The sequence below is a fragment of the Hyla sarda genome, unplaced genomic scaffold (assembly GCF_029499605.1).
Source record: "Hyla sarda isolate aHylSar1 unplaced genomic scaffold, aHylSar1.hap1 scaffold_2078, whole genome shotgun sequence".
NCBI classification, from domain to species: domain Eukaryota; kingdom Metazoa; phylum Chordata; class Amphibia; order Anura; family Hylidae; genus Hyla; species Hyla sarda.
Window position 1 is genome coordinate 1 of NW_026608742.1, and position 23550 is coordinate 23550.

General features: G+C 46.0%; 10 non-coding genes across 10 annotated transcripts; all 10 read left to right on the forward strand.

The window, feature by feature from the left end:
• Positions 1 to 1072: 1072 nt before the first annotated feature.
• LOC130318835 (U2 spliceosomal RNA) lies at positions 1073 to 1263 on the forward strand. Its single transcript, XR_008865279.1, has one exon. It is a non-coding gene; the product is annotated as a U2 spliceosomal RNA (small nuclear RNA).
• Positions 1264 to 3346: 2083 nt separating this feature from the next.
• LOC130318848 (U2 spliceosomal RNA) lies at positions 3347 to 3537 on the forward strand. Its single transcript, XR_008865290.1, has one exon. It is a non-coding gene; the product is annotated as a U2 spliceosomal RNA (small nuclear RNA).
• A 2093-nt stretch (positions 3538 to 5630) lies between these two features.
• Positions 5631 to 5821, forward strand: LOC130318859 (U2 spliceosomal RNA). Its single transcript, XR_008865300.1, has one exon. It is a non-coding gene; the product is annotated as a U2 spliceosomal RNA (small nuclear RNA).
• A 2092-nt stretch (positions 5822 to 7913) lies between these two features.
• On the forward strand, positions 7914 to 8104 carry LOC130318860 (U2 spliceosomal RNA). Its single transcript, XR_008865301.1, has one exon. It is a non-coding gene; the product is annotated as a U2 spliceosomal RNA (small nuclear RNA).
• A 2092-nt stretch (positions 8105 to 10196) lies between these two features.
• Positions 10197 to 10387, forward strand: LOC130318853 (U2 spliceosomal RNA). Its single transcript, XR_008865294.1, has one exon. It is a non-coding gene; the product is annotated as a U2 spliceosomal RNA (small nuclear RNA).
• A 2095-nt stretch (positions 10388 to 12482) lies between these two features.
• LOC130318862 (U2 spliceosomal RNA) lies at positions 12483 to 12673 on the forward strand. Its single transcript, XR_008865302.1, has one exon. It is a non-coding gene; the product is annotated as a U2 spliceosomal RNA (small nuclear RNA).
• Positions 12674 to 14767: 2094 nt separating this feature from the next.
• On the forward strand, positions 14768 to 14958 carry LOC130318836 (U2 spliceosomal RNA). Its single transcript, XR_008865280.1, has one exon. It is a non-coding gene; the product is annotated as a U2 spliceosomal RNA (small nuclear RNA).
• A 2094-nt stretch (positions 14959 to 17052) lies between these two features.
• On the forward strand, positions 17053 to 17245 carry LOC130318858 (U2 spliceosomal RNA). The gene has a single exon (XR_008865299.1). It is a non-coding gene; the product is annotated as a U2 spliceosomal RNA (small nuclear RNA).
• A 2072-nt stretch (positions 17246 to 19317) lies between these two features.
• Positions 19318 to 19508, forward strand: LOC130318837 (U2 spliceosomal RNA). The gene has a single exon (XR_008865281.1). It is a non-coding gene; the product is annotated as a U2 spliceosomal RNA (small nuclear RNA).
• Positions 19509 to 21598: 2090 nt separating this feature from the next.
• Positions 21599 to 21789, forward strand: LOC130318839 (U2 spliceosomal RNA). Its single transcript, XR_008865282.1, has one exon. It is a non-coding gene; the product is annotated as a U2 spliceosomal RNA (small nuclear RNA).
• Positions 21790 to 23550: the final 1761 nt, after the last annotated feature.

A 23550-nucleotide genomic window follows, 5' to 3' on the forward strand; every position in this document is an offset into this window, starting at 1 on the left:
GTATGCATTAGACGAAAAAAAGAAGAAAAAGAAGAATAATACGCCCAGAAAAGAGGCGAAAAGGAGAAAAACGTAAAAAAACGTGAAAAAAAAGTAAGAGGAAGAGAAGGGAAAAAAAGGTGGAAATGGGTTTAAAAGTGATTTCGGCGGAGAAATATATATATATATATATATATATATATATATATATATATATATACGCGCACACACACACATATATATAAACGTATTCTCCGTTGAGATATTGCAGCCGCTGCTGTGTCCAGGCCCAGGAGCCTTAGCACTGTGCTGTGATGTCACTCAATACCACTGACATCACTAGGTGTAAACAACATCTCTCCTTTGCTGTGTATGTGACTATGGAGCTGTTTGGTGATGTCGTCTATTATGGCCTTCATAGAAGCAACAGGAGATTGTTGCATCCATCTAGAACCCTCAGAACTACAGTGCTATGATGTCACTCACTTCCACAGGCCTTGCAGAGTGTAAACAACAACAACCCAGCTTTGTTGTGTATGTAACCATAGGGATTTGTGATGTCACCTAGAACCTTCACAGCAGCGACAGCTTTATGAGGAGCATCAGCACTGCTCTGCCTGAGCAGAACCATCACCGCCATAGGTTGTCAAATAACCCGGGTTTAACCCACACAGGTAAGTCCAATGGGGTGCAGGCATGTCCTCTATGCTTACAGCTTCCCGTGGGTGTTGGTTTGATACCGTTTGGGGACAGCCAAGGAGGCATCTGCAGGCAGCAAAGGTAGGTGTGTGCTTGTGTGTGTGTTTCCTATGCAGATCCTAAGCCCAGTGTCACATGCAAGTAGGAGGAGTAAGAAGGGTTCCTGGCAAATCCGGGTTATGGATTGCATTTAAAAAGGCCCCGTGGGAGTGCAATGGGCCCCTGTCTTGCTGCTTAGCAATAATGGTATGGGTTTAGGTTCTGCTGTGTGTACTGGTGGTTGACTGCCCCCCAGCCCAGAGTGTGCATGGAAAATTGTCTGGCAGCCTCCCTGACAGCAAGCAGTGATAGTGCCCATGAAGGGCACCTTGTTGGGCCCGCCCCTTTCACGGTTATCGCTTCTCGGCCTTTTGGCTAAGATCAAGTGTAGTATCTGTTCTTATCAGTTTAATATCTGATACGTCCCCTATCTGGGGACCATATATTAAATGGATTTTTGAGAACGGGGGCCGATTTCGAAGCTTGCTTCCGTCGCCCTATGCATTGACCCGATATGGCAGTATCTTCGGGTACAGTGCACCACCCCCTTACAGGGTTAAAAAGAAAGATTCCTACTTTCATTGCTACCTGCTTGCTGGCTAGCCAGCTAGCCAGCCCTGTGGGCCTTGCTGCTGCTGCAGCCAAAAAACAAAAGGTGGTGCTGCTGCTGCTTCTGCTTCTGCTTGTGTCTGGCCGCTGTTGGAGCGTCCAGGCACAGGACTTCTGCTGCTGCTGACTAAATGGCCTCCTTAATTGGATCATTTGAGTAGCCAGCACACCTGTGCAGGTAGGGCATGACATGATAGGCAGCTGCCTTGATAGCGGGTGGGTGCTGAATGTTCCTAATTGACAAAATAAGATTAATGCTTATGAAGAAATATAAAATCTCATCCCTTCCCCAATATCGCGCCACACCCCTACCCCTTAATTCCCTGGTTGAACTTGATGGACATATGTCTTTTTTCGACCGTACTAACTATGTAACTATGTAACATAACATGGGGGGGGGGGGGGGTCTCCTGGCTGTTCACACAGGTGTGTCATTGCTGTACATTGACCATGCATTGCTTCTGTGGTATTGCAAAGGCAAAGACAAATGCTTCCAGCCATCCATTGCACTAATGGATTGGTCATCAGCTGGCTGTCTATGTCCCGCATCAATATAGACCAAAGTACAGAGGGTTAGGCTATGCTATTGTGCACCTACCTGATGCATCAGAAGGTGCGAGGCCCTCGCTAAATTCTGTGCACAGACTTTGAGATCTATACTTTAGACTGTATCTAAACCTGCTCCAACATGGACTGACATTCTGGCCTACTTTCAGCCGATGCGACTTGTCTGTCGCTGAACAGTCGCTTTTTATGTATTCAGCACCTATGTATAATGTTGTAAAAATGCTCTAGAAGCTAAAGTCGCAGAAATGTCACACATATTTGGCCTGCAACTTTCTGTGCGACAAATTCAGACAGGAAAAATCAGTATAAATCCTTAGAAAATTATCCCCCAGTGTCTCCATCTGCTGGCGGTATTGAATAAGCATTGCTGCACTGATGGGGTATGCATTAGACGAAAAAAAAGAAGAAAAAGAAGAATAATACGCCCAGAAAAGAGGCGAAAAGGAGAAAAACGTAAAAAAACGTGAAAAAAAAGTAAGAGGAAGAGAAGGGAAAAAAAGGTGGAAATGGGTTTAAAAGTGATTTCGGCGGAGAAATATATATATATATATATATATATATATATATATATATATATATACGCGCACACACACACATATATATAAACGTATTCTCCGTTGAGATATTGCAGCCGCTGCTGTGTCCAGGCCCAGGAGCCTTAGCACTGTGCTGTGATGTCACTCAATACCACTGACATCACTAGGTGTAAACAACATCTCTCCTTTGCTGTGTATGTGACTATGGAGCTGTTTGGTGATGTCGTCTATTATGGCCTTCATAGAAGCAACAGGAGATTGTTGCATCCATCTAGAACCCTCAGAACTACAGTGCTATGATGTCACTCACTTCCACAGGCCTTGCAGAGTGTAAACAACAACAACCCAGCTTTGTTGTGTATGTAACCATAGGGATTTGTGATGTCACCTAGAACCTTCACAGCAGCGACAGCTTTATGAGGAGCATCAGCACTGCTCTGCCTGAGCAGAACCATCACCGCCATAGGTTGTCAAATAACCCGGGTTTAACCCACACAGGTAAGTCCAATGGGGTGCAGGCATGTCCTCTATGCTTACAGCTTCCCGTGGGTGTTGGTTTGATACCGTTTGGGGACAGCCAAGGAGGCATCTGCAGGCAACAAAGGTAGGTGTGTGCTTGTGTGTGTGTTTCCTATGCAGATCCTAAGCCCAGTGTCACATGCAAGTAGGAGGAGTAAGAAGGGTTCCTGGCAAATCCGGGTTATGGATTGCATTTAAAAAGGCCCCGTGGGAGTGCAATGGGCCCCTGTCTTGCTGCTTAGCAATAATGGTATGGGTTTAGGTTCTGCTGTGTGTACTGGTGGTTGACTGCCCCCCAGCCCAGAGTGTGCATGGAAAATTGTCTGGCAGCCTCCCTGACAGCAAGCAGTGATAGTGCCCATGAAGGGCACCTTGTTGGGCCCGCCCCTTTCACGGTTATCGCTTCTCGGCCTTTTGGCTAAGATCAAGTGTAGTATCTGTTCTTATCAGTTTAATATCTGATACGTCCCCTATCTGGGGACCATATATTAAATGGATTTTTGAGAACGGGGGCCGATTTCGAAGCTTGCTTCCGTCGCCCTATGCATTGACCCGATATGGCAGTATCTTCGGGTACAGTGCACCACCCCCTTACAGGGTTAAAAAGAAAGATTCCTACTTTCATTGCTACCTGCTTGCTGGCTAGCCAGCTAGCCAGCCCTGTGGGCCTTGCTGCTGCTGCAGCCAAAAAACAAAAGGTGGTGCTGCTGCTGCTTCTGCTGCTTCTGCTTCTGCTTGTGTCTGGCCGCTGTTGGAGCGTCCAGGCACAGGACTTCTGCTGCTGCTGACTAAATGGCCTCCTTAATTGGATCATTTGAGTAGCCAGCACACCTGTGCAGGTAGGGCATGACATGATAGGCAGCTGCCTTGATAGCGGGTGGGTGCTGAATGTTCCTAATTGACAAAATAAGATTAATGCTTATGAAGAAATATAAAATCTCATCCCTTCCCCAATATCGCGCCACACCCCTACCCCTTAATTCCCTGGTTGAACTTGATGGACATATGTCTTTTTTCGACCGTACTAACTATGTAACTATGTAACATAACATGGGGGGGGGGGGGGGGTCTCCTGGCTGTTCACACAGGTGTGTCATTGCTGTACATTGACCATGCATTGCTTCTGTGGTATTGCAAAGGCAAAGACAAATGCTTCCAGCCATCCATTGCACTAATGGATTGGTCATCAGCTGGCTGTCTATGTCCCGCATCAATATAGACCAAAGTACAGAGGGTTAGGCTATGCTATTGTGCACCTACCTGATGCATCAGAAGGTGCGAGGCCCTTGCTAAATTCTGTGCACAGACTTTGAGATCTATACTTTAGACTGTATCTAAACCTGCTCCAACATGGACTGACATTCTGGCCTACTTTCAGCCGATGCGACTTGTCTGTCGCTGAACAGTCGCTTTTTATGTATTCAGCACCTATGTATAATGTTGTAAAAATGCTCTAGAAGCTAAAGTCGCAGAAATGTCACACATATTTGGCCTGCAACTTTCTGTGCGACAAATTCAGACAGGAAAAATCAGTATAAATCCTTAGAAAATTATCCCCCAGTGTCTCCATCTGCTGGCGGTATTGAATAAGCATTGCTGCACTGATGGGGTATGCATTAGACGAAAAAAAAGAAGAAAAAGAAGAATAATACGCCCAGAAAAGAGGCGAAAAGGAGAAAAACGTAAAAAAACGTGAAAAAAAAGTAAGAGGAAGAGAAGGGAAAAAAAGGTGGAAATGGGTTTAAAAGTGATTTCGGCGGAGAAATATATATATATATATATATATATATATATATATATATATATATACGCGCACACACACACATATATATAAACGTATTCTCCGTTGAGATATTGCAGCCGCTGCTGTGTCCAGGCCCAGGAGCCTTAGCACTGTGCTGTGATGTCACTCAATACCACTGACATCACTAGGTGTAAACAACATCTCTCCTTTGCTGTGTATGTGACTATGGAGCTGTTTGGTGATGTCGTCTATTATGGCCTTCATAGAAGCAACAGGAGATTGTTGCATCCATCTAGAACCCTCAGAACTACAGTGCTATGATGTCACTCACTTCCACAGGCCTTGCAGAGTGTAAACAACAACAACCCAGCTTTGTTGTGTATGTAACCATAGGGATTTGTGATGTCACCTAGAACCTTCACAGCAGCGACAGCTTTATGAGGAGCATCAGCACTGCTCTGCCTGAGCAGAACCATCACCGCCATAGGTTGTCAAATAACCCGGGTTTAACCCACACAGGTAAGTCCAATGGGGTGCAGGCATGTCCTCTATGCTTACAGCTTCCCGTGGGTGTTGGTTTGATACCGTTTGGGGACAGCCAAGGAGGCATCTGCAGGCAACAAAGGTAGGTGTGTGCTTGTGTGTGTGTTTCCTATGCAGATCCTAAGCCCAGTGTCACATGCAAGTAGGAGGAGTAAGAAGGGTTCCTGGCAAATCCGGGTTATGGATTGCATTTAAAAAGGCCCCGTGGGAGTGCAATGGGCCCCTGTCTTGCTGCTTAGCAATAATGGTATGGGTTTAGGTTCTGCTGTGTGTACTGGTGGTTGACTGCCCCCCAGCCCAGAGTGTGCATGGAAAATTGTCTGGCAGCCTCCCTGACAGCAAGCAGTGATAGTGCCCATGAAGGGCACCTTGTTGGGCCCGCCCCTTTCACGGTTATCGCTTCTCGGCCTTTTGGCTAAGATCAAGTGTAGTATCTGTTCTTATCAGTTTAATATCTGATACGTCCCCTATCTGGGGACCATATATTAAATGGATTTTTGAGAACGGGGGCCGATTTCGAAGCTTGCTTCCGTCGCCCTATGCATTGACCCGATATGGCAGTATCTTCGGGTACAGTGCACCACCCCCTTACAGGGTTAAAAAGAAAGATTCCTACTTTCATTGCTACCTGCTTGCTGGCTAGCCAGCTAGCCAGCCCTGTGGGCCTTGCTGCTGCTGCAGCCAAAAAACAAAAGGTGGTGCTGCTGCTGCTTCTGCTGCTTCTGCTTCTGCTTGTGTCTGGCCGCTGTTGGAGCGTCCAGGCACAGGACTTCTGCTGCTGCTGACTAAATGGCCTCCTTAATTGGATCATTTGAGTAGCCAGCACACCTGTGCAGGTAGGGCATGACATGATAGGCAGCTGCCTTGATAGCGGGTGGGTGCTGAATGTTCCTAATTGACAAAATAAGATTAATGCTTATGAAGAAATATAAAATCTCATCCCTTCCCCAATATCGCGCCACACCCCTACCCCTTGATTCCCTGGTTGAACTTGATGGACATATGTCTTTTTTCGACCGTACTAACTATGTAACTATGTAACATAACATGGGGGGGGGGGGGGGTCTCCTGGCTGTTCACACAGGTGTGTCATTGCTGTACATTGACCATGCATTGCTTCTGTGGTATTGCAAAGGCAAAGACAAATGCTTCCAGCCATCCATTGCACTAATGGATTGGTCATCAGCTGGCTGTCTATGTCCCGCATCAATATAGACCAAAGTACAGAGGGTTAGGCTATGCTATTGTGCACCTACCTGATGCATCAGAAGGTGCGAGGCCCTTGCTAAATTCTGTGCACAGACTTTGAGATCTATACTTTAGACTGTATCTAAACCTGCTCCAACATGGACTGACATTCTGGCCTACTTTCAGCCGATGCGACTTGTCTGTCGCTGAACAGTCGCTTTTTATGTATTCAGCACCTATGTATAATGTTGTAAAAATGCTCTAGAAGCTAAAGTCGCAGAAATGTCACACATATTTGGCCTGCAACTTTCTGTGCGACAAATTCAGACAGGAAAAATCAGTATAAATCCTTAGAAAATTATCCCCCAGTGTCTCCATCTGCTGGCGGTATTGAATAAGCATTGCTGCACTGATGGGGTATGCATTAGACGAAAAAAAAGAAGAAAAAGAAGAATAATACGCCCAGAAAAGAGGCGAAAAGGAGAAAAACGTAAAAAAACGTGAAAAAAAAGTAAGAGGAAGAGAAGGGAAAAAAAGGTGGAAATGGGTTTAAAAGTGATTTCGGCGGAGAAATATATATATATATATATATATATATATATATATATATATATATACGCGCACACACACACATATATATAAACGTATTCTCCGTTGAGATATTGCAGCCGCTGCTGTGTCCAGGCCCAGGAGCCTTAGCACTGTGCTGTGATGTCACTCAATACCACTGACATCACTAGGTGTAAACAACATCTCTCCTTTGCTGTGTATGTGACTATGGAGCTGTTTGGTGATGTCGTCTATTATGGCCTTCATAGAAGCAACAGGAGATTGTTGCATCCATCTAGAACCCTCAGAACTACAGTGCTATGATGTCACTCACTTCCACAGGCCTTGCAGAGTGTAAACAACAACAACCCAGCTTTGTTGTGTATGTAACCATAGGGATTTGTGATGTCACCTAGAACCTTCACAGCAGCGACAGCTTTATGAGGAGCATCAGCACTGCTCTGCCTGAGCAGAACCATCACCGCCATAGGTTGTCAAATAACCCGGGTTTAACCCACACAGGTAAGTCCAATGGGGTGCAGGCATGTCCTCTATGCTTACAGCTTCCCGTGGGTGTTGGTTTGATACCGTTTGGGGACAGCCAAGGAGGCATCTGCAGGCAACAAAGGTAGGTGTGTGCTTGTGTGTGTGTTTCCTATGCAGATCCTAAGCCCAGTGTCACATGCAAGTAGGAGGAGTAAGAAGGGTTCCTGGCAAATCCGGGTTATGGATTGCATTTAAAAAGGCCCCGTGGGAGTGCAATGGGCCCCTGTCTTGCTGCTTAGCAATAATGGTATGGGTTTAGGTTCTGCTGTGTGTACTGGTGGTTGACTGCCCCCCAGCCCAGAGTGTGCATGGAAAATTGTCTGGCAGCCTCCCTGACAGCAAGCAGTGATAGTGCCCATGAAGGGCACCTTGTTGGGCCCGCCCCTTTCACGGTTATCGCTTCTCGGCCTTTTGGCTAAGATCAAGTGTAGTATCTGTTCTTATCAGTTTAATATCTGATACGTCCCCTATCTGGGGACCATATATTAAATGGATTTTTGAGAACGGGGGCCGATTTCGAAGCTTGCTTCCGTCGCCCTATGCATTGACCCGATATGGCAGTATCTTCGGGTACAGTGCACCACCCCCTTACAGGGTTAAAAAGAAAGATTCCTACTTTCATTGCTACCTGCTTGCTGGCTAGCCAGCTAGCCAGCCCTGTGGGCCTTGCTGCTGCTGCAGCCAAAAAACAAAAGGTGGTGCTGCTGCTGCTTCTGCTGCTTCTGCTTCTGCTTGTGTCTGGCCGCTGTTGGAGCGTCCAGGCACAGGACTTCTGCTGCTGCTGACTAAATGGCCTCCTTAATTGGATCATTTGAGTAGCCAGCACACCTGTGCAGGTAGGGCATGACATGATAGGCAGCTGCCTTGATAGCGGGTGGGTGCTGAATGTTCCTAATTGACAAAATAAGATTAATGCTTATGAAGAAATATAAAATCTCATCCCTTCCCCAATATCGCGCCACACCCCTACCCCTTGATTCCCTGGTTGAACTTGATGGACATATGTCTTTTTTCGACCGTACTAACTATGTAACTATGTAACATAACATGGGGGGGGGGGGGGTCTCCTGGCTGTTCACACAGGTGTGTCATTGCTGTACATTGACCATGCATTGCTTCTGTGGTATTGCAAAGGCAAAGACAAATGCTTCCAGCCATCCATTGCACTAATGGATTGGTCATCAGCTGGCTGTCTATGTCCCGCATCAATATAGACCAAAGTACAGAGGGTTAGGCTATGCTATTGTGCACCTACCTGATGCATCAGAAGGTGCGAGGCCCTTGCTAAATTCTGTGCACAGACTTTGAGATCTATACTTTAGACTGTATCTAAACCTGCTCCAACATGGACTGACATTCTGGCCTACTTTCAGCCGATGCGACTTGTCTGTCGCTGAACAGTCGCTTTTTATGTATTCAGCACCTATGTATAATGTTGTAAAAATGCTCTAGAAGCTAAAGTCGCAGAAATGTCACACATATTTGGCCTGCAACTTTCTGTGCGACAAATTCAGACAGGAAAAATCAGTATAAATCCTTAGAAAATTATCCCCCAGTGTCTCCATCTGCTGGCGGTATTGAATAAGCATTGCTGCACTGATGGGGTATGCATTAGACGAAAAAAAAGAAGAAAAAGAAGAATAATACGCCCAGAAAAGAGGCGAAAAGGAGAAAAACGTAAAAAAACGTGAAAAAAAAGTAAGAGGAAGAGAAGGGAAAAAAAGGTGGAAATGGGTTTAAAAGTGATTTCGGCGGAGAAATATATATATATATATATATATATATATATATATATATATATATATACGCGCACACACACACATATATATAAACGTATTCTCCGTTGAGATATTGCAGCCGCTGCTGTGTCCAGGCCCAGGAGCCTTAGCACTGTGCTGTGATGTCACTCAATACCACTGACATCACTAGGTGTAAACAACATCTCTCCTTTGCTGTGTATGTGACTATGGAGCTGTTTGGTGATGTCGTCTATTATGGCCTTCATAGAAGCAACAGGAGATTGTTGCATCCATCTAGAACCCTCAGAACTACAGTGCTATGATGTCACTCACTTCCACAGGCCTTGCAGAGTGTAAACAACAACAACCCAGCTTTGTTGTGTATGTAACCATAGGGATTTGTGATGTCACCTAGAACCTTCACAGCAGCGACAGCTTTATGAGGAGCATCAGCACTGCTCTGCCTGAGCAGAACCATCACCGCCATAGGTTGTCAAATAACCCGGGTTTAACCCACACAGGTAAGTCCAATGGGGTGCAGGCATGTCCTCTATGCTTACAGCTTCCCGTGGGTGTTGGTTTGATACCGTTTGGGGACAGCCAAGGAGGCATCTGCAGGCAACAAAGGTAGGTGTGTGCTTGTGTGTGTGTTTCCTATGCAGATCCTAAGCCCAGTGTCACATGCAAGTAGGAGGAGTAAGAAGGGTTCCTGGCAAATCCGGGTTATGGATTGCATTTAAAAAGGCCCCGTGGGAGTGCAATGGGCCCCTGTCTTGCTGCTTAGCAATAATGGTATGGGTTTAGGTTCTGCTGTGTGTACTGGTGGTTGACTGCCCCCCAGCCCAGAGTGTGCATGGAAAATTGTCTGGCAGCCTCCCTGACAGCAAGCAGTGATATGCCCATGAAGGGCACCTTGTTGGGCCCGCCCCTTTCACGGTTATCGCTTCTCGGCCTTTTGGCTAAGATCAAGTGTAGTATCTGTTCTTATCAGTTTAATATCTGATACGTCCCCTATCTGGGGACCATATATTAAATGGATTTTTGAGAACGGGGGCCGATTTCGAAGCTTGCTTCCGTTGCCCTATGCATTGACCCGATATGGCAGTATCTTCGGGTACAGTGCACCACCCCCTTACAGGGTTAAAAAGAAAGATTCCTACTTTCATTGCTACCTGCTTGCTGGCTAGCCAGCTAGCCAGCCCTGTGGGCCTTGCTGCTGCTGCAGCCAAAAAACAAAAGGTGGTGCTGCTGCTGCTTCTGCTGCTTCTGCTTCTGCTTGTGTCTGGCCGCTGTTGGAGCGTCCAGGCACAGGACTTCTGCTGCTGCTGACTAAATGGCCTCCTTAATTGGATCATTTGAGTAGCCAGCACACCTGTGCAGGTAGGGCATGACATGATAGGCAGCTGCCTTGATAGCGGGTGGGTGCTGAATGTTCCTAATTGACAAAATAAGATTAATGCTTATGAAGAAATATAAAATCTCATCCCTTCCCCAATATCGCGCCACACCCCTACCCCTTGATTCCCTGGTTGAACTTGATGGACATATGTCTTTTTTCGACCGTACTAACTATGTAACTATGTAACATAACATGGGGGGGGGGGGGGGTCTCCTGGCTGTTCACACAGGTGTGTCATTGCTGTACATTGACCATGCATTGCTTCTGTGGTATTGCAAAGGCAAAGACAAATGCTTCCAGCCATCCATTGCACTAATGGATTGGTCATCAGCTGGCTGTCTATGTCCCGCATCAATATAGACCAAAGTACAGAGGGTTAGGCTATGCTATTGTGCACCTACCTGATGCATCAGAAGGTGCGAGGCCCTTGCTAAATTCTGTGCACAGACTTTGAGATCTATACTTTAGACTGTATCTAAACCTGCTCCAACATGGACTGACATTCTGGCCTACTTTCAGCCGATGCGACTTGTCTGTCGCTGAACAGTCGCTTTTTATGTATTCAGCACCTATGTATAATGTTGTAAAAATGCTCTAGAAGCTAAAGTCGCAGAAATGTCACACATATTTGGCCTGCAACTTTCTGTGCGACAAATTCAGACAGGAAAAATCAGTATAAATCCTTAGAAAATTATCCCCCAGTGTCTCCATCTGCTGGTGGTATTGAATAAGCATTGCTGCACTGATGGGGTATGCATTAGACGAAAAAAAGAAGAAAAAGAAGAATAATACGCCCAGAAAAGAGGCGAAAAGGAGAAAAACGTAAAAAAACGTGAAAAAAAAGTAAGAGGAAGAGAAGGGAAAAAAAGGTGGAAATGGGTTTAAAAGTGATTTCGGCGGAGAAATATATATATATATATATATATATATATATATATATATATATATATATACGCGCACACACACACATATATATAAACGTATTCTCCGTTGAGATATTGCAGCCGCTGCTGTGTCCAGGCCCAGGAGCCTTAGCACTGTGCTGTGATGTCACTCAATACCACTGACATCACTAGGTGTAAACAACATCTCTCCTTTGCTGTGTATGTGACTATGGAGCTGTTTGGTGATGTCGTCTATTATGGCCTTCATAGAAGCAACAGGAGATTGTTGCATCCATCTAGAACCCTCAGAACTACAGTGCTATGATGTCACTCACTTCCACAGGCCTTGCAGAGTGTAAACAACAACAACCCAGCTTTGTTGTGTATGTAACCATAGGGATTTGTGATGTCACCTAGAACCTTCACAGCAGCGACAGCTTTATGAGGAGCATCAGCACTGCTCTGCCTGAGCAGAACCATCACCGCCATAGGTTGTCAAATAACCCGGGTTTAACCCACACAGGTAAGTCCAATGGGGTGCAGGCATGTCCTCTATGCCTACAGCTTCCCGTGGGTGTTGGTTTGATACCGTTTGGGGACAGCCAAGGAGGCATCTGCAGGCAACAAAGGTAGGTGTGTGCTTGTGTGTGTGTTTCCTATGCAGATCCTAAGCCCAGTGTCACATGCAAGTAGGAGGAGTAAGAAGGGTTCCTGGCAAATCCGGGTTATGGATTGCATTTAAAAAGGCCCCGTCGGAGTGCAATGGGCCCCTGTCTTGCTGCTTAGCAATAATGGTATGGGTTTAGGTTCTGCTGTGTGTACTGGTGGTTGACTGCCCCCCAGCCCAGAGTGTGCATGGAAAATTGTCTGGCAGCCTCCCTGACAGCAAGCAGTGATAGTGCCCATGAAGGGCACCTTGTTGGGCCCGCCCCTTTCACGGTTATCGCTTCTCGGCCTTTTGGCTAAGATCAAGTGTAGTATCTGTTCTTATCAGTTTAATATCTGATACGTCCCCTATCTGGGGACCATATATTAAATGGATTTTTGAGAACGGGGGCCGATTTCGAAGCTTGCTTCCGTCGCCCTATGCATTGACCCGATATGGCAGTATCTTCGGGTACAGTGCACCACCCCCTTACAGGGTTAAAAAGAAAGATTCCTACTTTCATTGCTACCTGCTTGCTGGCTAGCCAGCTAGCCAGCCCTGTGGGCCTTGCTGCTGCTGCAGCCAAAAAACAAAAGGTGGTGCTGCTGCTGCTTCTGCTGCTGCTTCTGCTTCTGCTTGTGTCTGGCCGCTGTTGGAGCGTCCAGGCACAGGACTTCTGCTGCTGCTGACTAAATGGCCTCCTTAATTGGATCATTTGAGTAGCCAGCACACCTGTGCAGGTAGGGCATGACATGATAGGCAGCTGCCTTGATAGCGGGTGGGTGCTGAATGTTCCTAATTGACAAAATAAGATTAATGCTTATGAAGAAATATAAAATCTCATCCCTTCCCCAATATCGCGCCACACCCCTACCCCTTAATTCCCTGGTTGAACTTGATGGACATATGTCTTTTTTCGACCGTACTAACTATGTAACTATGTAACATAACATGGGGGGGGGGGGGGTCTCCTGGCTGTTCACACAGGTGTGTCATTGCTGTACATTGACCATGCATTGCTTCTGTGGTATTGCAAAGGCAAAGACAAATGCTTCCAGCCATCCATTGCACTAATGGATTGGTCATCAGCTGGCTGTCTATGTCCCGCATCAATATAGACCAAAGTACAGAGGGTTAGGCTATGCTATTGTGCACCTACCTGATGCATCAGAAGGTGCGAGGCCCTTGCTAAATTCTGTGCACAGACTTTGAGATCTATACTTTAGACTGTATCTAAACCTGCTCCAACATGGACTGACATTCTGGCCTACTTTCAGCCGATGCGACTTGTCTGTCGCTGAACAGTCGCTTTTTATGTATTCAGCACCTATGTATAATGTTGTAAAAATGCTCTAGAAGCTAAAGTCGCAGAAATGTCACACATATTTGGCCTGCAACTTTCTGTGCGACAAATTCAGACAGGAAAAATCAGTATAAATCCTTAGAAAATTATCCCCCAGTGTCTCCATCTGCTGGCGGTATTGAATAAGCATTGCTGCACTGATGGGGTATGCATTAGACGAAAAAAAAGAAGAAAAAGAAGAATAATACGCCCAGAAAAGAGGCGAAAAGGAGAAAAACGTAAAAAAACGTGAAAAAAAAGTAAGAGGAAGAGAAGGGAAAAAAAGGTGGAAATGGGTTTAAAAGTGATTTCGGCGGAGAAATATATATATATATATATATATATATATATATATATATATATATACGCGCACACACACACATATATATAAACGTATTCTCCGTTGAGATATTGCAGCCGCTGCTGTGTCCAGGCCCAGGAGCCTTAGCACTGTGCTGTGATGTCACTCAATACCACTGACATCACTAGGTGTAAACAACATCTCTCCTTTGCTGTGTATGTGACTATGGAGCTGTTTGGTGATGTCGTCTATTATGGCCTTCATAGAAGCAACAGGAGATTGTTGCATCCATCTAGAACCCTCAGAACTACAGTGCTATGATGTCACTCACTTCCACAGGCCTTGCAGAGTGTAAACAACAACAACCCAGCTTTGTTGTGTATGTAACCATAGGGATTTGTGATGTCACCTAGAACCTTCACAGCAGCGACAGCTTTATGAGGAGCATCAGCACTGCTCTGCCTGAGCAGAACCATCACCGCCATAGGTTGTCAAATAACCCGGGTTTAACCCACACAGGTAAGTCCAATGGGGTGCAGGCATGTCCTCTATGCTTACAGCTTCCCGTGGGTGTTGGTTTGATACCGTTTGGGGACAGCCAAGGAGGCATCTGCAGGCAACAAAGGTAGGTGTGTGCTTGTGTGTGTGTTTCCTATGCAGATCCTAAGCCCAGTGTCACATGCAAGTAGGAGGAGTAAGAAGGGTTCCTGGCAAATCCGGGTTATGGATTGCATTTAAAAAGGCCCCGTGGGAGTGCAATGGGCCCCTGTCTTGCTGCTTAGCAATAATGGTATGGGTTTAGGTTCTGCTGTGTGTACTGGTGGTTGACTGCCCCCCAGCCCAGAGTGTGCATGGAAAATTGTCTGGCAGCCTCCCTGACAGCAAGCAGTGATAGTGCCCATGAAGGGCACCTTGTTGGGCCCGCCCCTTTCACGGTTATCGCTTCTCGGCCTTTTGGCTAAGATCAAGTGTAGTATCTGTTCTTATCAGTTTAATATCTGATACGTCCCCTATCTGGGGACCATATATTAAATGGATTTTTGAGAACGGGGGCCGATTTCGAAGCTTGCTTCCGTCGCCCTATGCATTGACCCGATATGGCAGTATCTTCGGGTACAGTGCACCACCCCCTTACAGGGTTAAAAAGAAAGATTCCTACTTTCATTGCTACCTGCTTGCTGGCTAGCCAGCTAGCCAGCCCTGTGGGCCTTGCTGCTGCTGCAGCCAAAAAACAAAAGGTGGTGCTGCTGCTGCTTCTGCTGCTTCTGCTTCTGCTTGTGTCTGGCCGCTGTTGGAGCGTCCAGGCACAGGACTTCTGCTGCTGCTGACTAAATGGCCTCCTTAATTGGATCATTTGAGTAGCCAGCACACCTGTGCAGGTAGGGCATGACATGATAGGCAGCTGCCTTGATAGCGGGTGGGTGCTGAATGTTCCTAATTGACAAAATAAGATTAATGCTTATGAAGAAATATAAAATCTCATCCCTTCCCCAATATCGCGCCACACCCCTACCCCTTAATTCCCTGGTTGAACTTGATGGACATATGTCTTTTTTCGACCGTACTAACTATGTAACTATGTAACATAACATGGGGGGGGGGGGGGGGGTCTCCTGGCTGTTCACACAGGTGTGTCATTGCTGTACATTGACCATGCATTGCTTCTGTGGTATTGCAAAGGCAAAGACAAATGCTTCCAGCCATCCATTGCACTAATGGATTGGTCATCAGCTGGCTGTCTATGTCCCGCATCAATATAGACCAAAGTACAGAGGGTTAGGCTATGCTATTGTGCACCTACCTGATGCATCAGAAGGTGCGAGGCCCTTGCTAAATTCTGTGCACAGACTTTGAGATCTATACTTTAGACTGTATCTAAACCTGCTCCAACATGGACTGACATTCTGGGCCTACTTTCAGCCGATGCGACTTGTCTGTCGCTGAACAGTCGCTTTTTATGTATTCAGCACCTATGTATAATGTTGTAAAAATGCTCTAGAAGCTAAAGTCGCAGAAATGTCACACATATTTGGCCTGCAACTTTCTGTGCGACAAATTCAGACAGGAAAAATCAGTATAAATCCTTAGAAAATTATCCCCCAGTGTCTCCATCTGCTGGCGGTATTGAATAAGCATTGCTGCACTGATGGGGTATGCATTAGACGAAAAAAAAGAAGAAAAAGAAGAATAATACGCCCAGAAAAGAGGCGAAAAGGAGAAAAACGTAAAAAAACGTGAAAAAAAAAGTAAGAGGAAGAGAAGGGAAAAAAAGGTGGAAATGGGTTTAAAAGTGATTTCGGCGGAGAAATATATATATATATATATATATATATATATATATATATACGCGCACACACACACATATATATAAACGTATTCTCCGTTGAGATATTGCAGCCGCTGCTGTGTCCAGGCCCAGGAGCCTTAGCACTGTGCTGTGATGTCACTCAATACCACTGACATCACTAGGTGTAAACAACATCTCTCCTTTGCTGTGTATGTGACTATGGAGCTGTTTGGTGATGTCGTCTATTATGGCCTTCATAGAAGCAACAGGAGATTGTTGCATCCATCTAGAACCCTCAGAACTACAGTGCTATGATGTCACTCACTTCCACAGGCCTTGCAGAGTGTAAACAACAACAACCCAGCTTTGTTGTGTATGTAACCATAGGGATTTGTGATGTCACCTAGAACCTTCACAGCAGCGACAGCTTTATGAGGAGCATCAGCACTGCTCTGCCTGAGCAGAACCATCACCGCCATAGGTTGTCAAATAACCCGGGTTTAACCCACACAGGTAAAGTCCAATGGGGTGCAGGCATGTCCTCTATGCTTACAGCTTCCCGTGGGTGTTGGTTTGATACCGTTTGGGGACAGCCAAGGAGGCATCTGCAGGCAACAAAGGTAGGTGTGTGCTTGTGTGTGTGTTTCCTATGCAGATCCTAAGCCCCAGTGTCACATGCAAGTAGGAGGAGTAAGAAGGGTTCCTGGCAAATCCGGGTTATGGATTGCATTTAAAAAGGCCCCGTGGGAGTGCAATGGGCCCCTGTCTTGCTGCTTAGCAATAATGGTATGGGTTTAGGTTCTGCTGTGTGTGTACTGGTGGTTGACTGCCCCCCAGCCCAGAGTGTGCATGGAAAATTGTCTGGCAGCCTCCCTGACAGCAAGCAGTGATAGTGCCCATGAAGGGCACCTTGTTGGGCCCGCCCCTTTCACGGTTATCGCTTCTCGGCCTTTTGGCTAAGATCAAGTGTAGTATCTGTTCTTATCAGTTTAATATCTGATACGTCCCCTATCTGGGGACCATATATTAAATGGATTTTTGAGAACGGGGGGCCGATTTCGAAGCTTGCTTCCGTCGCCCTATGCATTGACCCGATATGGCAGTATCTTTCGGGTACAGTGCACCACCCCCTTACAGGGTTAAAAAGAAAGATTCCTACTTTCATTGCTACCTGCTTGCTGGCTAGCCAGCTAGCCAGCCCTGTGGGCCTTGCTGCTGCTGCAGCCAAAAAACAAAAGGTGGTGCTGCTGCTGCTTCTGCTTCTGCTTGTGTCTGGCCGCTGTTGGAGCGTCCAGGCACAGGACTTCTGCTGCTGCTGACTAAATGGCCTCCTTAATTGGATCATTTGAGTAGCCAGCACACCTGTGCAGGTAGGGCATGACATGATAGGCAGCTGCCTTGATAGCGGGGTGGGTGCTGAATGTTCCTAATTGACAAAATAAGATTAATGCTTATGAAGAAATATAAAATCTCATCCCTTCCCCAATATCGCGCCACACCCCTACCCCTTAATTCCCTGGTTGAACTTGATGGGACATATGTCTTTTTTCGACCGTACTAACTATGTAACTATGTAACATAACATGGGGGGGGGGGGGGTCTCCTGGCTGTTCACACAGGTGTGTCATTGCTGTACATTGACCATGCATTGCTTCTGTGGTATTGCAAAGGCAAAGACAAATGCATTGCACTAATGGATTGGTCATCAGCTGGCTGTCTATGTCCCGCATCAATATAGACCAAAGTACAGAGGGTTAGGCTATGCTATTGTGCACCTACCTGATGCATCAGAAGGTGCGAGGCCCTCGCTAAATTCTGTGCACAGACTTTGAGATCTATACTTTAGACTGTATCTAAACCTGCTCCAACATGGACTGACATTCTGGCCTACTTTCAGCCGATGCGACTTGTCTGTCGCTGAACAGTCGCTTTTTATGTATTCAGCACCTATGTATAATGTTGTAAAAATGCTCTAGAAGCTAAAGTCGCAGAAATGTCACACATATTTGGCCTGCAACTTTCTGTGCGACAAATTCAGACAGGAAAAATCAGTATAAATCCTTAGAAAATTATCCCCCAGTGTCTCCATCTGCTGGCGGTATTGAATAAGCATTGCTGCACTGATGGGGTATGCATTAGACGAAAAAAAAGAAGAAAAAGAAGAATAATACGCCCAGAAAAGAGGCGAAAAGGAGAAAAACGTAAAAAAACGTGAAAAAAAAGTAAGAGGAAGAGAAGGGAAAAAAAGGTGGAAATGGGTTTAAAAGTGATTTCGGCGGAGAAATATATATATATATATATATATATATATATATATATATATATATACGCGCACACACACACATATATATAAACGTATTCTCCGTTGAGATATTGCAGCCGCTGCTGTGTCCAGGCCCAGGAGCCTTAGCACTGTGCTGTGATGTCACTCAATACCACTGACATCACTAGGTGTAAACAACATCTCTCCTTTGCTGTGTATGTGACTATGGAGCTGTTTGGTGATGTCGTCTATTATGGCCTTCATAGAAGCAACAGGAGATTGTTGCATCCATCTAGAACCCTCAGAACTACAGTGCTATGATGTCACTCACTTCCACAGGCCTTGCAGAGTGTAAACAACAACAACCCAGCTTTGTTGTGTATGTAACCATAGGGATTTGTGATGTCACCTAGAACCTTCACAGCAGCGACAGCTTTATGAGGAGCATCAGCACTGCTCTGCCTGAGCAGAACCATCACCGCCATAGGTTGTCAAATAACCCGGGTTTAACCCACACAGGTAAGTCCAATGGGGTGCAGGCATGTCCTCTATGCTTACAGCTTCCCGTGGGTGTTGGTTTGATACCGTTTGGGGACAGCCAAGGAGGCATCTGCAGGCAACAAAGGTAGGTGTGTGCTTGTGTGTGTGTTTCCTATGCAGATCCTAAGCCCAGTGTCACATGCAAGTAGGAGGAGTAAGAAGGGTTCCTGGCAAATCCGGGTTATGGATTGCATTTAAAAAGGCCCCGTGGGAGTGCAATGGGCCCCTGTCTTGCTGCTTAGCAATAATGGTATGGGTTTAGGTTCTGCTGTGTGTACTGGTGGTTGACTGCCCCCCAGCCCAGAGTGTGCATGGAAAATTGTCTGGCAGCCTCCCTGACAGCAAGCAGTGATAGTGCCCATGAAGGGCACCTTGTTGGGCCCGCCCCTTTCACGGTTATCGCTTCTCGGCCTTTTGGCTAAGATCAAGTGTAGTATCTGTTCTTATCAGTTTAATATCTGATACGTCCCCTATCTGGGGACCATATATTAAATGGATTTTTGAGAACGGGGGCCGATTTCGAAGCTTGCTTCCGTCGCCCTATGCATTGACCCGATATGGCAGTATCTTCGGGTACAGTGCACCACCCCCTTACAGGGTTAAAAAGAAAGATTCCTACTTTCATTGCTACCTGCTTGCTGGCTAGCCAGCTAGCCAGCCCTGTGGGCCTTGCTGCTGCTGCAGCCAAAAAACAAAAGGTGGTGCTGCTGCTGCTTCTGCTGCTTCTGCTTCTGCTTGTGTCTGGCCGCTGTTGGAGCGTCCAGGCACAGGACTTCTGCTGCTGCTGACTAAATGGCCTCCTTAATTGGATCATTTGAGTAGCCAGCACACCTGTGCAGGTAGGGCATGACATGATAGGCAGCTGCCTTGATAGCGGGTGGGTGCTGAATGTTCCTAATTGACAAAATAAGATTAATGCTTATGAAGAAATATAAAATCTCATCCCTTCCCCAATATCGCGCCACACCCCTACCCCTTAATTCCCTGGTTGAACTTGATGGACATATGTCTTTTTTCGACTGTACTAACTATGTAACTATGTAACATAACATGGGGGGGGGGGGGGGGGTCTCCTGGCTGTTCACACAGGTGTGTCATTGCTGTACATTGACCATGCATTGCTTCTGTGGTATTGCAAAGGCAAAGACAAATGCTTCCAGCCATCCATTGCACTAATGGATTGGTCATCAGCTGGCTGTCTATGTCCCGCATCAATATAGACCAAAGTACAGAGGGTTAGGCTATGCTATTGTGCACCTACCTGATGCATCAGAAGGTGCGAGGCCCTTGCTAAATTCTGTGCACAGACTTTGAGATCTATACTTTAGACTGTATCTAAACCTGCTCCAACATGGACTGACATTCTGGCCTACTTTCAGCCGATGCGACTTGTCTGTCGCTGAACAGTCGCTTTTTATGTATTCAGCACCTATGTATAATGTTGTAAAAATGCTCTAGAAGCTAAAGTCGCAGAAATGTCACACATATTTGGCCTGCAACTTTCTGTGCGACAAATTCAGACAGGAAAAATCAGTATAAATCCTTAGAAAATTATCCCCCAGTGTCTCCATCTGCTGGCGGTATTGAATAAGCATTGCTGCACTGATGGGGTATGCATTAGACGAAAAAAAAGAAGAAAAAGAAGAATAATACGCCCAGAAAAGAGGCGAAAAGGAGAAAAACGTAAAAAAACGTGAAAAAAAAGTAAGAGGAAGAGAAGGGAAAAAAAGGTGGAAATGGGTTTAAAAGTGATTTCGGCGGAGAAATATATATATATATATATATATATATATATATATATATATACGCGCACACACACACATATATATAAACGTATTCTCCGTTGAGATATTGCAGCCGCTGCTGTGTCCAGGCCCAGGAGCCTTAGCACTGTGCTGTGATGTCACTCAATACCACTGACATCACTAGGTGTAAACAACATCTCTCCTTTGCTGTGTATGTGACTATGGAGCTGTTTGGTGATGTCGTCTATTATGGCCTTCATAGAAGCAACAGGAGATTGTTGCATCCATCTAGAACCCTCAGAACTACAGTGCTATGATGTCACTCACTTCCACAGGCCTTGCAGAGTGTAAACAACAACAACCCAGCTTTGTTGTGTATGTAACCATAGGGATTTGTGATGTCACCTAGAACCTTCACAGCAGCGACAGCTTTATGAGGAGCATCAGCACTGCTCTGCCTGAGCAGAACCATCACCGCCATAGGTTGTCAAATAACCCGGGTTTAACCCACACAGGTAAGTCCAATGGGGTGCAGGCATGTCCTCTATGCTTACAGCTTCCCGTGGGTGTTGGTTTGATACCGTTTGGGGACAGCCAAGGAGGCATCTGCAGGCAACAAAGGTAGGTGTGTGCTTGTGTGTGTGTTTCCTATGCAGATCCTAAGCCCAGTGTCACATGCAAGTAGGAGGAGTAAGAAGGGTTCCTGGCAAATCCGGGTTATGGATTGCATTTAAAAAGGCCCCGTGGGAGTGCAATGGGCCCCTGTCTTGCTGCTTAGCAATAATGGTATGGGTTTAGGTTCTGCTGTGTGTACTGGTGGTTGACTGCCCCCCAGCCCAGAGTGTGCATGGAAAATTGTCTGGCAGCCTCCCTGACAGCAAGCAGTGATAGTGCCCATGAAGGGCACCTTGTTGGGCCCGCCCCTTTCACGGTTATCGCTTCTCGGCCTTTTGGCTAAGATCAAGTGTAGTATCTGTTCTTATCAGTTTAATATCTGATACGTCCCCTATCTGGGGACCATATATTAAATGGATTTTTGAGAACGGGGGCCGATTTCGAAGCTTGCTTCCGTCGCCCTATGCATTGACCCGATATGGCAGTATCTTCGGGTACAGTGCACCACCCCCTTACAGGGTTAAAAAGAAAGATTCCTACTTTCATTGCTACCTGCTTGCTGGCTAGCCAGCTAGCCAGCCCTGTGGGCCTTGCTGCTGCTGCAGCCAAAAAACAAAAGGTGGTGCTGCTGCTGCTTCTGCTGCTTCTGCTTCTGCTTGTGTCTGGCCGCTGTTGGAGCGTCCAGGCACAGGACTTCTGCTGCTGCTGACTAAATGGCCTCCTTAATTGGATCATTTGAGTAGCCAGCACACCTGTGCAGGTAGGGCATGACATGATAGGCAGCTGCCTTGATAGCGGGTGGGTGCTGAATGTTCCTAATTGACAAAATAAGATTAATGCTTATGAAGAAATATAAAATCTCATCCCTTCCCCAATATCGCGCCACACCCCTACCCCTTGATTCCCTGGTTGAACTTGATGGACATATGTCTTTTTTCGACCGTACTAACTATGTAACTATGTAACATAACATGGGGGGGGGGGGGGGTCTCCTGGCTGTTCACACAGGTGTGTCATTGCTGTACATTGACCATGCATTGCTTCTGTGGTATTGCAAAGGCAAAGACAAATGCTTCCAGCCATCCATTGCACTAATGGATTGGTCATCAGCTGGCTGTCTATGTCCCGCATCAATATAGACCAAAGTACAGAGGGTTAGGCTATGCTATTGTGCACCTACCTGATGCATCAGAAGGTGCGAGGCCCTTGCTAAATTCTGTGCACAGACTTTGAGATCTATACTTTAGACTGTATCTAAACCTGCTCCAACATGGACTGACATTCTGGCCTACTTTCAGCCGATGCGACTTGTCTGTCGCTGAACAGTCGCTTTTTATGTATTCAGCACCTATGTATAATGTTGTAAAAATGCTCTAGAAGCTAAAGTCGCAGAAATGTCACACATATTTGGCCTGCAACTTTCTGTGCGACAAATTCAGACAGGAAAAATCAGTATAAATCCTTAGAAAATTATCCCCCAGTGTCTCCATCTGCTGGCGGTATTGAATAAGCATTGCTGCACTGATGGGGTATGCATTAGACGAAAAAAAAGAAGAAAAAGAAGAATAATACGCCCAGAAAAGAGGCGAAAAGGAGAAAAACGTAAAAAAACGTGAAAAAAAAGTAAGAGGAAGAGAAGGGAAAAAAAGGTGGAAATGGGTTTAAAAGTGATTTCGGCGGAGAAATATATATATATATATATATATATATATATATATATATATATATACGCGCACACACACACATATATATAAACGTATTCTCCGTTGAGATATTGCAGCCGCTGCTGTGTCCAGGCCCAGGAGCCTTAGCACTGTGCTGTGATGTCACTCAATACCACTGACATCACTAGGTGTAAACAACATCTCTCCTTTGCTGTGTATGTGACTATGGAGCTGTTTGGTGATGTCGTCTATTATGGCCTTCATAGAAGCAACAGGAGATTGTTGCATCCATCTAGAACCCTCAGAACTACAGTGCTATGATGTCACTCACTTCCACAGGCCTTGCAGAGTGTAAACAACAACAACCCAGCTTTGTTGTGTATGTAACCATAGGGATTTGTGATGTCACCTAGAACCTTCACAGCAGCGACAGCTTTATGAGGAGCATCAGCACTGCTCTGCCTGAGCAGAACCATCACCGCCATAGGTTGTCAAATAACCCGGGTTTAACCCACACAGGTAAGTCCAATGGGGTGCAGGCATGTCCTCTATGCTTACAGCTTCCCGTGGGTGTTGGTTTGATACCATTTGGGGACAGCCAAGGAGG